At 36.7% G+C, this 18,347-nt stretch overlaps 1 long non-coding RNA gene across 1 annotated transcript in view; it reads right to left on the bottom strand.

Annotated features, from left to right (window-relative positions):
* Window positions 1-17,732, bottom strand: part of LOC145508952 (uncharacterized) — a 72,938-nt gene extending 55,206 nt beyond the window's left edge. Inside the window, exon 1 of the long non-coding RNA XR_014055711.1 lies at window positions 17,178-17,732. This is a non-coding gene — a long non-coding RNA (uncharacterized LOC145508952). The remainder of the gene's footprint in view (window positions 1-17,177) is intronic.
* Window positions 17,733-18,347: the final 615 nt, after the last annotated feature.

Here is an 18,347-nt window from a genome sequence, read left to right as displayed (position 1 = left end):
AAGATGTCTGGTGAATAACTATCTTCAGTGTAAAGACACTAAAACTGCAATGTAACTAGGAAGGTAATCTTTGTTTAAGAATCCTAGTATTGATAATATTTTTAATGCTGCAACCAGTTTCCCCAAACCACTGCTTAATTTCCAGCTTCCTCAAGAATATGTGTATGGGTGGATGTGTGTTTTCACTAAAGTAGCAGTCACAGTTGCGGCCAAATCTCCTGTCCCCTCCTCTTGACTCCTCACCCTAAGGATATGATTAATATTAGACTTAAAGGTTGTTTTTATATATGTATATATATATATACAAATATTTATAATATATATAATATTGTAACACATGAACACACACACATATATATAATATATGTATGAAAAACGTTCGTGGCTTAGTATGATTAATACTAGACTTAAACACTTGAAAAGATGCTCAACATCACTCATTATCAGAGAAATGCAAATCAAAACCTCAGTGAGGTATCTCATGCCAGTCAGAAAGGCCTCCATCAAAAATTCTACAAACAATAAATGCTGGAGAGGGTGTGGAGAAAAGGGAACCCTCTTACACTGTTGGTGGGAATGCAAACTAGTACAGCCACTATGGAGAACAGTGTGGAGATACCTTAGAAAACTGAAAATAAAACTGCCGTATGACCCAACAATCCCACTGCTGGGCATACACATGGAGGAAATCAGAATTGAAAGAGACACAAGTACCTCAGTATTCACTGGAGCACTATTTACAATAGCTAGGACATGGAAGCAACCTAGATGAATGGATGAGGAAATTGTGATACATATACACGATGGAATATTACTCAGCTATAAAAAAGAATGCATTTGAGTCAGTTCTAATGAGGTGGATAAAACTGGAGCCTATTATACAGAGTGAAGTAAGTCAGAAAGAGAAGGACAAATATTATATGTTATTGCGTGTATATGGAATTTAGAAAGACGGTAATGATGACCCTACATGCAGGGCAGCAAACGAGACACTGGTGTAAAGAACAGACTTTTATACTCTGTGGGAGAAGGAGACAGTGGGATGATTTGAGAGAATAGCATTGAAACATGTGCATTACCATATGTAAAATAGATGACCAGTGAAAGTTTGATACATGAAGCAGGGCACCCAAAATCAGTGCTCTGGGACAACCCAGAGGGGTAGGGTAGGGAGGGAGATACACATGTATACCCATGGCTGATTCATGTTGATGTATGGCAAAAACCATCACAATATTGTAACTAGCCTCCAATTAAAGTGTCAATTAATTTTTTAAAAAGATCATTATATATATGTGTGTGTGTATATATATATATATATATATATATATATATATATATATATATGTAAGCATATTTTTATATATGGGCTTCCCAGGTGGCTCAGTGGTAAAGAATCTGCCTGCCAATATAGGAGACATGAGTTTGATCCCTGGGTCGGGAAGATCCCTTGGAGGAAGAAATAGCAACCAACTCCAGTATTCTTGCCTGGAGAATCCCATGGACAGAGGAACCTGGTGGGCTACAGTCCATGGAGTCACAAACAGTCCAACACAACTGAGTGAATGAGCTCACACATATTTTTATTTAAAAAAATATATATATGCACTTAAGAAAAAAAAGTTCATGGCTCTATATTAATTTAAAGTCTTTCTCTGGCTTCTTTTAGCATGAGCCTACCCCAATCACTGCTTCATTTTCTGTTCTCTAGTTAAAATTCCCACTAGAAATAGATTGGTTTGTCTCATTATCATTTGGACCTGATTTCCATTTCAGTCCTTCAGTCCTTGATGGCTCCACATGGCAAAGACTCAGCACCCTTGTTCCTGGGACACTGTGCCTCCTGTTCACTCAACTCTGGCCAGGTGGGGATGGGACCACCTGGCCAGAGCAAGACAGCACAAGGCTGATCCCTTGGCATGAAACTGAACTTTTATCTTGCCATCAAATACAGACTGTGCACAACTGTGGTACCATTTTGAGGCACTTCGGGTCTTGTTTCCTTCCGCAATCTCTGCCTATTTGGAGTGGCTTTCCTTTGAAGGAGCTGTCACGTGACAGACACTGTTATTTACATTATGAATCAGCTTCTTGATCCAGTTCCTAACAGTGTGAACCAACTCAGTTAGAATTGACACATCACACTGTAAACTCTGAGGTGATCTAGTTTCATGAGTGATCATTATTTTTTAAAAAAGATTTATTTATTTTTGGCTGTGCTGGTCTTCGTTGCTCTGCACAGGCTTTCTCTAGTTGAGGTGCAAGGGCTTCTCATTGTGGTGCCTTCAATTGTTGCGGAATATGGGCTCAGTAGTTGTGGTTCATTGGCCCTAGAGTGTCCTGTCTTCAGTAGCTGTGGGACACAGGCTTAGTTGTTCTGCGTCACGTGGGATCTTCCCAGACCAGGAATTGAACCACTGTCGCCCTCATTGGCAGATGGATTCTTAACCACTGAGCCACCAGGGAAACCCATGAGTGATCTTTATTATTTAATCCAATTTCTCCTCCCCTTCAGGAAATTATTCTCCTCCATTGTTCTCACTGTCAGTTGTGAGCTCAGGGAATTCAAATTAATTTAAAGGTTAGACTGAGTAAAACATAATCAGGAAGGTAAATGTTCAGGGAAAAGAGGGCAGAGAAAACACGTTCCAGGCATAAATACAAAAGATGCTTGGGTGTCTGCCATTTTGACATGATCTGTGTCACTGTTACCATTCTTTGGCATGGATAATCTGAAACTGATGAAAGTTACCCAAGAAGTAAAACTGTGTAGATGGAAAGCTAAGAAATTAGGAACATCAGAAGCAAATTCCAAAGGCTTCCCTGCAAAATTTGATTTAGAAATACAAATTAAGTAAGGTTTTTAGTTTTGTGTTAAACAGACACATTTGACTAAATAAATATTCTTCTGAAACTACAGGTATATCCTAAATTTTAGCTGCATCTCAGCCCTGGAATGTTTCCAAGTGTTTTCTTAAAATATACAAAAGCAGCAACAGCATGCAAGACAGGATATTTTGAACCTAAATAATTTATATCCTGTTGCTCAATCTGTGTGTGTGTGTGTGTGTGTGTGTGTGTTTGTGTTAACAACTTTTACATGGTGATAAATTTCAGGTATTTTTTAAAATTAACTAGAAGTCTCTGATACCTAGAGAAAAGTCCTAAAGATGAAATTTTCTCTTCATAAATTCCAGGGGAGTTAGTTTAGATTTCTGATTGGTCAATATTTTTATTGCTTATCATTTTCCCGTAACACAGACTATTAAATTAGTCAGAATTAAAGAGTACCACTTTGGAAAGTGTTTTTGTATCTGGAAATCAGGTTATTCACATTCTTATGAAATCTTCTCATAAAGCTAAAGATATAGAAGCTTGAAAAAAAAGCACATGCCTCTGTGACTCACATGTTAAATATTAAATATTTCTTACAGCCTCCAAGGCAAAAATACTATTAAGGTATTGAAAATCTGAGCAACCTTTCTGGGCCACATTTAAACTTCATTGATGGAGCTCTTAGGTCAGAATGAAACTTTCAGATTCAGTAATGTGAATTTCAGTTCACTGTATAACCTTCTGAGAAATGCCTGAAGGCTCAGACTAATAATACTTTTAATAAATGACAAGCTTTTTAAATATGTGGATTCGGTCTGGCATTTGTACTAAGAACATTTGAAAAATCAAAATCTCATATTTTTTCATTCATTTTCTACTGTATTTAGATTGGAGTCTCAAAATAATAACTAAGAAACTATTCTGTGACTTTAAAAATGTATACATTTAAAAGTTTTTGTTCTCTTTTTATATGTAAAAAATTTCTAAATCACAATGTAAATATGCAAGCCAAGTCAATGTTAGCACATTTAGTATCATTTCTAATCAGTTTCCATGTTTTTGCCACTAAATGGAGCTAAAACTGTCAGGTCATTCAGTTTTTATCATGAGACACACATGGCTTCTTTCAGTAACAGTATCAGGTAAATGAGAGGATTAATTTTCATGATATCATAGTTCACCTTCTAACAACATCTGGCAACATAACTTGAGGGTATTATACAAATACTCATAATGAATCAGAGAAGGACTTAAAAACTGAAAGCCAAGAGAAGCAAATCTATGTTAGCTGTCTTCTACTGCATTTTTATTAGAGGAATATTAAATATTAGTGAATTTCCTATTCTTGTTAGCTACCTGATAATGGAAGATCAAAGTCAGAATCTCAAAACTAGTACAATACATATGGCCAGCAGGTACATGAAAAAATTACTCAGCATCTCCAGTCATCAAGGAAATACAAACCAGAACCACAATGAGGTGTCCCCTCATACCCATCAGAATGGCTATTAAATAAACAAATAGATAACAAGTGTTGGTGAAGATGTGAAAGAAAAGAATCCCCCATTCACTGTTAGTAAGAATGTAAATTGGTGTAGCCACTGTAGAAAACAGTACAAAGGCTCCTCAAAAAATAAAAAAAAAAATAGAACTACCATATGATACAGCAATTCAATTTCTGGGTATTAGTGAAGAAAACACTAATTCAAAGAGACTTTTGCACCTTTATGTTTCTTGTAGTATTACTTACAATAGCCAATATATGGAGGCAATCTGTACCCATTAATAGATGAATAAATAAAGAAGATGTGGTATATATACAATTAAATACTACTCAGTCATAAAAAAAGGAATAAGATCTTGTCATTTGTGAAACCATGGATGAACCCAAGGGGTATTATGCTTAGTGAGGTAAGTTTGGCAGAGAAAGACAAATACTGCATGATTTCACTTAAACATGAAATTTTAAAGCAAAGTGAAACAAACAAATCGGCAAGTCATCAGTTCGGTTGCTTAGTCGTGTCCGACTCTTTGTGACCCCATGAATTGCAGCACGCCAGGCCTCCCCATCCATCACCAACTCCCGGAGTTTACCCTCCTGATTGCTCTACTAGTAAATGATAGACTTTTGTTGGCAGAGTAATGTCTCTGCTTTTTAATATGCTATCTAGGTTGGTCACAACCTTCCTTCCAAGGAGTAAGCGTCTTTTAATTTCATGGCTGCAATCACCATCAGCAGTGATTTTGGAGCCCAAAAAATAAAGTCTGACACTGTTTCCACTGTTTACCCATCTATTTCCCATGAAGTGATGGGACCAGCTGCCATGATCTTAGTTTTCTGAACGTTGAGCTTTAAGCCAACTTTTTCACTCTCCTCTTTCACTTTCAAGAGGCTCTTTAGTTCTTCACTTTCTGCCATAAGGGTGGTGTCATCTGCATATCTGAGGTTATTAATATTTCTCCTGGCAATCTTGATTCCAGCTTGTGTTTCTTCCAGCCCAGCGTTTCTCATGATGTATTCTGCATATAAGTTAAAAAGCAGGGTGACAATATACAGCCTTGACGTACTCCTTTTCCTATTTGGAACCAGTCTGTTGTTCTACGTCCAGTTCTAACTGTTGCTTCCTGACCTGCATACAGGTTTCTCAAGAGACGGGTCAGATGGTCTGGTATTCCCATCTCTTTCAGAACTTTCCACAGTTTATTGTGATCCACACAGACAAAGGCTTTGGCATAGTCAGTAAAGCAGAAATAGATGTTTTTCTGGAACTCTCTTGCTTTCTCGATGATCCAGTGGATGTTAGCAATTTGATCTCTGGTTCCTCTGCCTTTTCTAAAACCAGGTTGAACATCTGGAATTTCACAGTTCATGTATTGCTTAAGCCTGGCTTGGAGAATTTTGAGCATTATTTTACTAGCATATGAGATGAGTGCAATTGTGCAGTAGTTCGAGCATTCTTTGGCATTGCCTTTCTTTGGGATTGGGATGAAAACTGACCTTTTCCAGTCCTGTGGCCACTGCTGAGTTTTCCAAATTTGCTGGCATATCAAGTGCAGCCCTTTCACAGCATCATCTTTCAGGATTTGAAATAGCTCAACTGGAATTCCATCACCTCCACTAGCTTTGTTCATAGTGATGCTTTCTAAGGCCCACTTGACTTCACATTCCAGGATGTCAGGCTCTAGATGAGTGATCACACCATCGTGATTATCTGGGCCAGAAAGTCATAGGAAGAGAATAAACTAGTGTTTGCCAGGGAGAAGGAGGGTGAAGGAATGGAAGAAATAGATGAAGGGGATTAAGAGGCAAAAAACTTCCAGTTTTAAAATAAGTAAGCCACAGTAATGCAATATATAGAATAGGGGATATAGTCAATAATATTGTGATAACTAAATTATGATGGGTGGTAGCACCTTATCATGGTGATCATCTCATAATGTATTAATATATAAATGTCAAATCACTATGTTGTACACCTGAAACTGATATAGTATTTCTGTGCATTATACTTTGACTAAACAGAATCTCAAAACTAGGGCATGAATGAAGATGACAGAGAGGAACAATGAAAATATTTTCTTAAAAATCAAAAATTCATGTCTCTGATTCATGAAATTGCCTTCTTAAAAATAATTCTATCAGATCAATGATTTAAATCCTACCCAGGTCATGAGAGAATTAAAATTTATTGTGGGTTGGTATCATAGGATATAGGGCTTCCCTGGTGGCTCAGATAGTAAAGAATCTGCTTGCAGTGTGGGAGGCCGGGGTTCTATCCCTGGATTGAGAAGATCCTCTGGAGAAGGGAATGGCTACCCACTCCAGTATTCTTGCCTGGAGAATTCCATGGACAGAGGAGCCTGGCAGGCTACAGCCCATGGGGTTACAAAAAGTCCAGCGTGACTGAGTGACTAACACACTGATCATAGGCTATATACTTATTTTAAAGAAAAAAAAGAGTTTTATATCAAAGTTTTATTTTTATAATATCCTTTATTGAGATATAATTCACAAAGTATAGTTTACTCACTTAAAGTGCAAATTCAATGGTTTTTTAGTATAGTCACAGAGTTGTGCAACCATTGCCACTTTTAAAATTTATTTTTTTTAATTAGAGGATAATTGCATTACTATATTCTGTTGGTTTCTGCCATATATTAACATAGGTATACATATGTTCTCTCCCCATACTTTTGGGTTATGTGTATCTGTATGCTAAGTTGCTTCAGTCATGTCTGACTCTTTGTGAACCTATGGACTGTAGCCCACCAGGCTCTTCTGTCCAAGGGATTTTCCAGGCAAGAATACTGGAGTGGGTTGCCATGCCTTCCTCCAGGGAAACTTCCTGACCCAGGGATCGAACCCATGTCTCTTATGTCTTCTGTATTAGCAGGCAGATTCTTTACCATTAGAGCCACTTGCGAAGCCCATACATTTGCATTAGGTCTTCCATTTAACTGTTAAGAGACAGAAACTCGGAGTCCTGAGTGTCACCCTAAGATCTTCAGAGGAAAACCAAGGAAGGGATATGGAAACAACAGTTCCCTCGGAAGATTATATATTCCTAAACTCCAGGGGAAATATTCATATATTACCTTCTCTTCTGCAACTATTTTATAAATATCTTGAAAACACTGAATCAGTGAAATGGTTCAGTTTTAAGTGACTAACAACACAACCCAAGCTAGCTCCAGTGGAAAAAGGAATTAGTTGGTGGGTTTCAAGCAGGGCTGGCTTCAAGGCTCAAGGCTGGCTGCAGCCTAGATTTCTCTCATCTGACTTTAGTTTCAATTTTGCCTGGTGGCAAGCTAAGTGCCAGCTTTAGCTTCATTTTTTTCAGTTTCAACTCCAGCAGGAAAGAGTGGAACTTCCAGCCCCTTGAGTGGAAACTCTGGAAAAAAGCCCTGAGTTTCATTCCTCTGGTCCTATCGCAGGTGCTTCCATCCCTGGGGTGGGGCAGAGAGGAAGAGGACTCTGTATCCTGACTTTGGCCTGGATTATGTACTCTACTGGGGCTTCCCTGGTGGCTAAGTCAGTAAAGAATCCACCTGTAATACAGGAGACTCGGATTCAATCCCTGGATCAGGAAGATCCCCTGGAGAAGGAAATGACAACCAATCCAGTATTCTTGCCTGGGAAATCCCATGAACAGAGGAGCCTGGTGGGCTATAGTCCATGGGTTGCAAGAGTCATACATGACTTGGTGACTAAACCACCACTACCATGTACTCTACCTCTGAATTCGTACTGATGCATCTCCACCCTAGACATGGCTTCAAAAGTATAGGAAGCATGGATCCCCAAATGGAAACCAAGGTAAATGGCTGGAAAAAATAAAAGAACATGTGAGGTAAGCAGTCAACACAGAGCCACTACATTGTCAATGAACCATTTCCATATCACTTGAAAATGATCACACTTGCCTACCTTTCTAACTGCTTGTTTTCTACAACACAGGGAATTCCCTCTCAGTAAACCACTAACTCTTGATTCATGATTGCATTCAGGGAGTGATGTTTAGGTACCATAATCCGAGGTTTAACACAGCAAGTTAACTATAACAGGATGGGCCACAGTTGTGACACCAGAGAAAGGAAAGGTAACGTGCCTGACAACCCCTGGGTGTGTAGGATTCTCAAAGGTAATAATAATAGAAGGGCTGCGAGTAGCTTCAAATTACTTTTTCTTTCTAATTGGCAATTAGTTCTAATTAACTTTTAATTAATATTCAATGTTTTCTTTAACAAATGGAACCCTGATGAGATCACATCTGTTAATACCACTCCATTTCTATTTTGGTAGTCTACAGTTTTCCATTATGATTAGAGCAAGTGTAACTTCAGACAAAAAAAGTGATCACCTTTTAGCTAGTATGAAAAGGTGGCCTGCTTTAAAGTCATTGTGCTTTAAATGTGATTTTGGCAAAAAAAAATAAGACTATGAAATTGGATTTTGCTCTACAATCTTAAGAGATAGGATCAGGAATTAGAAGTTACAGCCAGCCACTTGTCTGTGGCCTCGGTGAAAATTCTTTTCAAGAATTGCAAGCTGTATAAAAATCCCCCTTTTATCTGTGATGGGCACACAGAACAGAATGTAGAAGGTAATACATAGAAAGATGCATAAAGATATCTTCCGGCTGGTTACTTTAGAGATAAACTTGAAGTTCAGAGAGAATTTTTATGCAATTCTATGCAACCAGTATTACTAGAAGAAACAAAAGTAGAAAAATCTGTAGGTATCTTACTTTAGAAAAAGTTGACCCGTGAAGAAAAAAGCTCGGCTTTATTTTCTGAAGCTTAGTTCTCTTAGCTTTCCAAAGTTCTATTGCTTTCAGCATGCTTACATCATTCAACAAATTTTTTTGTTTCATTCTTTAGGTCTTTAGTCCAGCTAGCATTTGGGTTTGTGCCTTACATAATCTGTCTTTGTAGCTGTATAGTGTGTGCGTGAAAGATTTTAGAAAATATGTAGATATGTGTCCTCTCTGATTATCTTGATTTTACCTTTGCTCATTAGAATAATTTTTCAAATATGCTTCCATGGTTGCTCAATATTAAATAAAACTGGAGCCCTTGTTCATCATGATGTGTGGATTAAGGAAAATAACTTCAGTCCATCAACTCTTTTCCCAATTTCAAGCAGAAGTCAGAGTGAGCAACCACAGACGCTTCTGGCTAATTTTTGGTTTGAACATCCAATTTCATTCTCCTTTATGAGAGGCCAAAATTCAAAACTTTGGTTTAAAGAAACAAAATTCAAGTGGGCTGACTATTCCTCTTGGAATAGTCAAGAGGCTATTGGCTGCAGAAATGAGGTTTAAGGAACTGGTTTGTTTGAAAGAAAGTTTGGCCCTTGTAGAGTAATAATTAAGATGGTTATAGGGTAAATGGGTTGCAGCTTGTTATTTTCTGCTTGAAAATGAAAAATAATTTGCCAAACCCCAAATTCTCTTTTCTGCGTTTGTCTTCTGTTGCCCAAGATACTTTGGAAATGTGAATAAAGTTTTCTGTAGCAAACCAACTGACATAGTTATAATAAACAGATGAAACCTTATGACTTAACAAAACTAATATTTGATGATTTCTTGGGAATTGAACCTTCTTCTTGAATACATATTTTTAGGACAGTACATTGTGTAGAGGAACATCATGTACTATGAGAGATATGTTTTGATAAGATATTTGATAAAATAATAACATGCAATTATTAATAAATTTTCTTGAACTTTACTAAACATTGAAATTATTATTATTATTTTGGACAGGGGACTTATGAAGAAATAAAGGGATATGACCAAGAATAAATCACATCTAGATTCTAATTATGCCATGAATTTCATTCTTCTAAACACTTAGGTTCAAATTAAATACTAAATTCTGATTTTCTGTTGATGAGATTCTCAATGATGATTCTTCCTGAATCTTAGGTTGAAATTTTCAAACAGCATTTAAAAAAAACTCTTTTTTCTTTAATATCTAAGAAGATAGCAGAGGTTTTCAGCATCATTCCCTTATAACAAATGGATGTGAATCTGCTATTGTTAATAACTTGATGAATATTGATTTTTAATATTTTCTGAGTGGCCCATAAAGAGGAAGTTGACATAACTATATAATATTTTAAGGATACTTTTAAAATACTTTACAATATTACATATAGACTTTACTACAAGTAAAGTAAAGATACAAAGATGAGTTCTTATGAAATATATACAGTAGAAAATATTTACACACTGAACATATTCTTTGCAAACTTTAAAATCCCCAATATTGTCAGATACTGGCTAAAACCAATCAACTAGGGAAGAAAAAAAATTTTTTATTAACTGCTTAACCAAAATACAATCTAACTATGATTACAGTGAAATTCAAAAGTCAAAAGAAAATGCAACACCAGAGAAAATTCAAACCATTATTTAAAAATTCAAAATAAATGTCAAAACCTATACAAATTCTAAGTAAAATAAAGTTTAAAAGTCAAAAGAAATTCAAAAGAAAACTCATTCACTTTTTCCTAATAATATCACTTTGGGGGGCTCTTCCAATAGAAATTATCAAACTGAAATAAAATCCCAGAAGATGTTCATTGCGAGAAATCTACAATAGCAGCAACAGGAAAATAATCCAACTAAAAAATTGACCTGTGACGTCTAATTACAGCAAATTATTATGAACTTAGAAAAATGCCTAAACTACTCAAAAATTGTATGAACCCTATATTATTATATATTACATGTGGACAAAAAGACTTGAGTTGATCAATTGAAGTGGAAATAAAAATTTTTAGGAAAATTTGTAGGTTCATGTCTCTTTTTTTAAAGTATCATTTTGTCTTAAAGTCTTACTTCCTTAAGAGTGCAAAATTTGTAAAATTAATTTAATTGATAATATTTAGTATGGTGCTGTAGGCATTTCTGTGTTATCTAGCAATTATAGAACTTCTGAAATTCACAATTATGTAATTTAAAGTTACTTGATACTCCATAAGCTCATTGATGAAGCAATCATTTATAACATGCAAAAATATATTTTCCCTGTGAAATAATATTATTAATAATTAGAAATATTGCACAATTACCATGAAAAGTAATAGAAAGAACATTGTTGTAAAAGTGACTAAAACAGACTTTAAGAGGGGAATTTTTTTTTCCTTAATGTTGGGGAGTGTAACTTCATTGGGTGGATGGAAACTTCTACGACAAAATGACAACTCTGAAGGAAACTTTTGGAGTCCCTTAAGGGGGTTAATTTCTTATTTTTAAAAACATGTTTCGCTGTTTATTAATACAAACATATGCTAAACATGCTGTATAATTCAGAATAAGATTAACTAGGTACTTCACCTGGGATGGAGTTTACAAAAGTTTTCATTATCAACATCTGTCATGATAGCTTTTATTTTCCAGGTTGGGTGTTTCTCCAGTTCACCAGTTTGGTTTAAGGAGTTAGCAGAGAGGCAATGTGAGACTTGTCTTTATTTGAAAGATACATTAAATTGAGCATTTTCGATTCAAAGAATTCCTCTCCCACCCTGAAAACATGCCAGAGCACCTGTCCTTGAGACAAGACCTGCCTAGGGATCACGTATCATTTTCTGATTATTTTTGCTTTCAGCTCTTTACATGTTAAGCACGATTTTTCTCTTGCAAACAACCCTCTATTATGTGATCAGAAAAACTGGAAAATATCCTATGACATCCTTTGTATGTAGACTCTAAAAAGAAATTATATAAATGAACTTATTTATAAAGCAGAAACAGACTCAGATGTAGAAAATGAACTTATGATTACTAGGGAGAAGTCTGGGGGAAAGCATAATTAGAGAGTCTGCGATGACGTGTACACTATGCTCTATTTAAAATGGATAACCAACAAGGACCTAATGTATAGCACAAGGAACTCTGCTCAATGTTATATGGCAGGAAGGATGGGAGGTGAGTTTAGGGTACAATGGATACTTGTATACCTATGGCTTGATCACTTTGTTAATTGGTTATACACACTAGTAAAGTAATGCTCAAAATTCTCCAAGCCAGGCTTCAACAATACTTTAACCATGAACTTCCAGATGTTCAAGCTAATTTTAGAAAAGGCAGAGAAACCAGAGATCAAATTGCCAACATCTGGCGGATCATCAAAAAAAGCAAGAGAGTTCCAGAAAAACATCTATTTCTGCTTTATTGACTATGCCAAAGCCTTGGACTTTGTGGATCACAACAAACTGTGGAAAATTCTGAAAGAGATGGAATACCAGACCACCTAATCTGCCTCTTGAGAAATCTGTATGCAGGTCGGAAGCAACAGTTAGAACTGGACATGGAACAACAGACTGGTTCCAAATAGGGAAAAGAGTACATCAAGGCTGTATATTGTCACCCTGCTTATTTAACTTATATGCAGAGTACATCATGAGAAATGCTGGGCTGGAGGAAGCACAAGCTGGAATCAAGTGTGTGGGAAGAAATATCAATAACCTCAGATATATAGATGACACCACTCTTATGGCAGAAAGTAAAGAACTAAAGAGCCTCTTGATGAAAGTAAAAGAGGAGAGTGAAAAAGTTGGCTTAAAGCTCAACATTCAGAAAACTGAGATCATGGCATCTGGTCCCATCACTTCATGGGAAATAGATGGGGAAACAGTGGAAACAGTGGCTGACTTTATTTTTCTGGGCTCCAAAATCACTGCAGATGGTGATTGCAGCCATGAAATTAAAAGACACTTGCTCCTTTGAAGGAAAGTTATGACCAACCTAGATAGCATATTTAAAAGCATAGACATTACTTTGCCAACAAAGGTCTGTCTAGTCAAGGCTACGGTTTTTCCAGTAGTCATGTATGAATGTGAGAGTTGGACTGTGAAGAAAGCTGAGCGCCGAAGAATTGATGCTTTTGATCTGTGGTGTTGGAGAAGTCTCTTGAGAGTCCCTTGGACTGCAAGGAGATCCAATCAGTCCATCCTAAAGGAGATTAGTCCTGGGTGTTCATTGGAAGGACTGATGTTGAAGCTGAAAGTCCAATACTTTGGCCACCTAATGTGAAAAACTGACTCATTGGAAAAGACTCTGATGTTGGGAAAGATTGAAGGTGGGAGGAGAAGGGGACAACAGAGGATTAGATGGTTGATTGCATCACCAACTCAATGGACCTGAGTTTGAGCAATCTCCGGGAGCTGGTGATGGACAGGGAAGCCTGGTGTGCTGTGGTTCATGGCATCGCAAAGAGTCAGACATGACTGAGTGAATGAACTGAACTGAACTGAACTCCAACATAAAATAAAAAGGTAAAAAAAGGCAAAGTTTGGATACAAGGTCAACTTTTGAGGGATAATTGTATTTTGTAATTGAAGGGGAACTGTACTGCAAGTTGTACATCTTGGATTTTTTCACATTTTTTTGATTAAATAAAGATGAACTGTTGGTAAGATGATATTCATAAAGTCATTTGTACTTGTTCATGCTCTATAAATATAATCACTGGATTTAATCACTGGATTTATTCACTGGATTAAAATAAAACTGTATATTATTCTGGTTAATAGACCACCTGCTATAACACAAACTTAGAAACCAGGATTTCTTGTTCCTGATTGGCCACTGAATAAATAATAAGGCAACTCTTTTAAATTAGACTGATTAAAAGAAACATTCCTTCAAACTTCCAATACAAGCATGAGTTTTAGGGTTCCCTCAGCAAGGCAAATAAGGACTTATATTTATGTTCATTAAAACACTGTGTCACTCTGCAGTGTTAGTTATATGTGTTTGCAAATGGATTTTAAAAGATACAAATAATGTGTGGCTTGTTAAACTTCTTGAAATACCATATTTTAGAAAAGGGTATAAGGACTGATAATTTCAAAATTGTCCAAAAAACCATTGCTTCCTAAAGGAACTGGTTGACAGGAGATGGTTTTAGCCAAGGTAAGTTGTTTTTCTGGTTGTTGATCTGCTGATTCTCCTTGTCACACTAGCAATTGCTGGTTTTCATGGTTTCCTTCACATTTGATATACACACCTATGTAGATATCACAGGCAGAGACATTTGAAATTGGAAAATCAGAAGCTCAGGAAGAAAGAGATTCCATCCAGATTACTTCTGGGCAAAGTTTGCACTCTGTAACACCTTACTGCCCTCATTGGTAAGATAAAATATAAAGTAAAATAAGATGAAATAAAGCAATGCAATCCTTTAAAACTGAAAAAGGAACTAAATATATTTCATAACTGCATTTTGCCCTCTGTGTTTTCATTTTTAGTGAAAAACCTTGCATTAACAACAAGCAGAAAAGTGATAGAACTATATCTATATCTTATCCTCCTTATCCCTAAAGTCTATGAGAATTCTTTCAAATAGCATTTTAATGAGCAGTCCTGTACCTCCACACGTGAAGGAAGAGCTGGTAATCATAGGGAAACTGTTTCGTTATCTAAAATGAAAGAGGACATCATTCTTTTCCCCTCAAAATAAAATATCTACCCTGTTGATCATTACATGGGTTTGAAGCCAAGACAGAGTCACACTGTAAAAGTCAGAAAAAGAAAAGACATTTAGGGCTTTTCCTTAGGGGATGTTCCCGTTGAGTTAGTCTCTATCATTTGTTCTCAAATGAAATAACATCGGTGGTCTCCATCAGGTACCTAGTTCACAATCCAATAGATGACACTGCCAGCAGCTTTGTCTGATGGCCTGAGATTCATTTTTCTCTAACCTTGACTCACTACCTTCGCTCTTGTGTGGATTAATTCTGGGTGCCGCTGCTGAAGCCCAGAAGGGCATCTGCAGGCTAGATTTTTTTTTCTCCAAGGTCCTATCAACAAGTGTCATCTTGGCCAGCCTTTGGAAATATTACAGGGCTCATTAACGTGGACAAGGAATGTGCATCTATAGATCTCGATGATCTACTTTGGGATTAGATTATTCCTTTTCTGTACAAGACAGATTTATAGTCTGTTATGGGAAAAATGTTTTGCTAGATCTTTTATCAGAATATTTTGACCTACTACTTTAACATTTGTCTCCAGGCATAGCCTCAAGTTCCACTGAGGTAAATGGGCAAAGGAAATCTTAATATCTTCCCTTGCAAGCTCTGAGTGACTGCGGGATGGTGTGTTGAGACCCCCAATATAAATCAGTGTTATCCCACTGGAGTTACTGTGACAACAAAAAGAAAGGGGCTCTCATTACTCCACGATGGAATATTCCTTTTGTGTGTATGTGTGTGTAAATTATAAATATTACTTTTTCTCACCACCTTCAGTTTTTAAAATGTGGTTTCACATTTCATTTAATGCTAAATGGTTCATTACATAGAGTAGCAACTCAGTTCTCTTATTACGGTGTTATCTTTCACTTTGTCAAAATATGTCTACTTGATAAGAAATCTGACAGAAGTTGCTTATGATGGGATCACTAACAGCCATCAGTTTCTCTCTAGCAAATGAAACTGTAACCATGGTGACGGCCTTTTTTTGCCAGAATGAAAATGAGACAGCACTCTGCTGCAGCCATTAGCAGAATACACAAATGTCCCTCAAGGCAAACATCTAAAGCAAATGGACTGCAAAGGAAGGAGCACTAATTTCTATTTATTTAGGATTTGTAAACCTAGCAGAGCAAGATATTAACAAAGGAACAAACAAAGAAAGCTTTAAAAATCCCTGCTGTTTGTGTTTTCCTTTTGGTTTATGAAACTCTTTGCTTCAAATCTCAAATACTCCAGTCTGATTTCCCTTCTCTAGTATTGAATAATACCAACAAAGTGCTTTTCCTCCACCCCCGGCTAGTTTCTGGGTTTTCATTCCCCCCTTGCATAAAGGGGAAAAGAGAACTTAATCAATCAAGTTGAAAAAGTACTTTAAATGATAAGGAGTTCCATCCTATATCTTTTAAATGTGTGTTTTAGGAAAAACTATCAAAAACAAAATACAAGATGTCCTTTTTCGTATACTTTAATTTTCAAAGAGGCATGCTCATTCTGATAAGGTGCATAGAAGCTGATAATAAGTCTATTCTAACACTATCAGCAATCAGCCATGGCTGTCAAAGACCTTTCAAGGGTCAGATCCTTCTCACTGTCTTCTTATTCACCATTAGATCCATCTCACCAGAAACTACTTAGCACATGCAGATCTTCTCTTGGTTTAGGTGGAATTTCTTTAGCCATCTATGATATTACAAAATGATTTTTAAAAAAACTCTCACATCAAAACCAAAATATTAGTTTGAATGGTTTCTAGGTCTCTGTCTCTTTCTTTTTTCATCCTCTTTCTCATGTCTTTTTCTGTCCCTCTCCCTTCTCCCTCCCTCCTTTCTTTCCTCTTCAACTCTTCTAGTCATTAAGCAAAAATAATATTTTTTTCCAGGGAGTGATCCAGTTTATTTGCTGTAAATGTCTATTTAACTTTTAAATTGTACTTTGATCTAAAGAATAACTGCCTTAAGTATATTCTAGGACGCTTACTAGACGCTTCCTAAAGCCCTGTGTATGGACATAGCATTTTGGAATACTTGCTGCCACCCCCAAAAGGCATACAAATATCAGGCTAGGGCAATGAGATTTTGCCCAGGAACTTATTCAGACGATTTGTGTTAGGAGAAACCCAGTAAGGGGGTCAGTCTAAAAATCTGAGGTTGTATTTATACAATAACCTGTGGAATTTGTCTGTCACTACAGTGTATCTACTCTGCATAGCCATCTCTCGAATTTTTTTTTTTTAATCCCAGTTGTTTACTGGGCAGATATCAAAGACCTGTACATTTTTTTTCTTGACAGCTGGAAGCATCTTCCTCAAAGTTCTGTGAATTGAAGCTGAGGTGTGGTGGACATAGAAACTTACCTCTGGATAGTCACTGATGGAGTAACAAGAAAGGGCGTTGTTGTTGTTGTTCAGGCACTCAGTCCAACTCTTTACTCTTTGCAACCCCATGGACTGCAGCACACCAGGCTTCCCTGTCCCTCACTATCTCTTGGAGTTTGTTCAAATTCATGTCAATTGAGTTGGTGATGCCATCCAACCATCTCATTATCTGTCATTCCCTTCTTCTTTTGCCCTCAATCTTTCCCAGCATCAGAGTCTTTTCCATTGCATCAACTCTTCGCATCAGGTGGCCAAAGTATTGGAGCTTCAGCTTCAGCATCAGTCCTTCCAATAAATATTCAAAGTTGATTTCCTTTAGGATTAACTGGTTTGATCTCCTTGCTCTCCAAGAGACTCTCAAGAGTCTTCTCCAGCACCACAGTTCAAAAGCATCAATTCTTCAGTGCTTAGCCTTCTTTATGGTCCAACTTTGTGTGAGGCATTAGTTTTGAGCCTGGGAAACAAGTTTAGTTTGCAGTGTTTCCTTTCTGGGAGTCGTCTTTCTATACTTACTGAGTTAGTGTTCTTTGTTGTGAAGTGAAAGCAAATGTACTGTAACCCATAACAGTAAGATCAGCTAATTTTTATCTCTAGCTTGCAACTTAAGAACTTGTTAATAAAAAATATTTATCTGTGAATTCACCAAATATACATTGAAGGCCTAATGTACATAAGATACAGTTTAGACACCAGCATATTAGATGAGATATGCTTTGCCTATAAAGCGATAAAAGTGCCACAGTTAATATTTTTTTATGTTTCACAAGTGCCAGGCACTGTGAGGTGGTGAGAACACCATCTTGGAGTCAGAAGAGCAGTAATAAAATCTGTTCTTGGATAATTATAATGAGAACAGAGAGCTAGAATTTTATAACGAAGCGAGAGGAGAGGGTCAGGTAGCTCTGAGATTTTGGCCTTTCCAACTCAAATATAAAATATGATTTATCATATGTAATTTGTTATAGGAATATCCATCATGATGTAATGGCAAATTGCCTGTGCTTACACCATTACTGGCTGTACTTGTGGGAAAGCTGAATGCATCCATGTGCTCAGTTTCCTCTCCTGTTAAATTACAAATACAGTAGTCCCTGGTGTTTAGTGCACATTCAATAAGTGTTAGCTATTTTGTTGTCCATAGAGTGAGAT

The sequence above is a fragment of the Giraffa tippelskirchi genome, chromosome 6 (assembly GCF_054371585.1).
Source record: "Giraffa tippelskirchi isolate mGirTip1 chromosome 6, T2T-mGirTip1v1.2.pri, whole genome shotgun sequence".
Classification (NCBI taxonomy): Eukaryota; Metazoa; Chordata; class Mammalia; order Artiodactyla; family Giraffidae; genus Giraffa; species Giraffa tippelskirchi.
The sequence above is the reverse complement of the archived record's forward strand: the minus strand, read 5'-3'. Positions and strand labels throughout refer to the sequence as shown.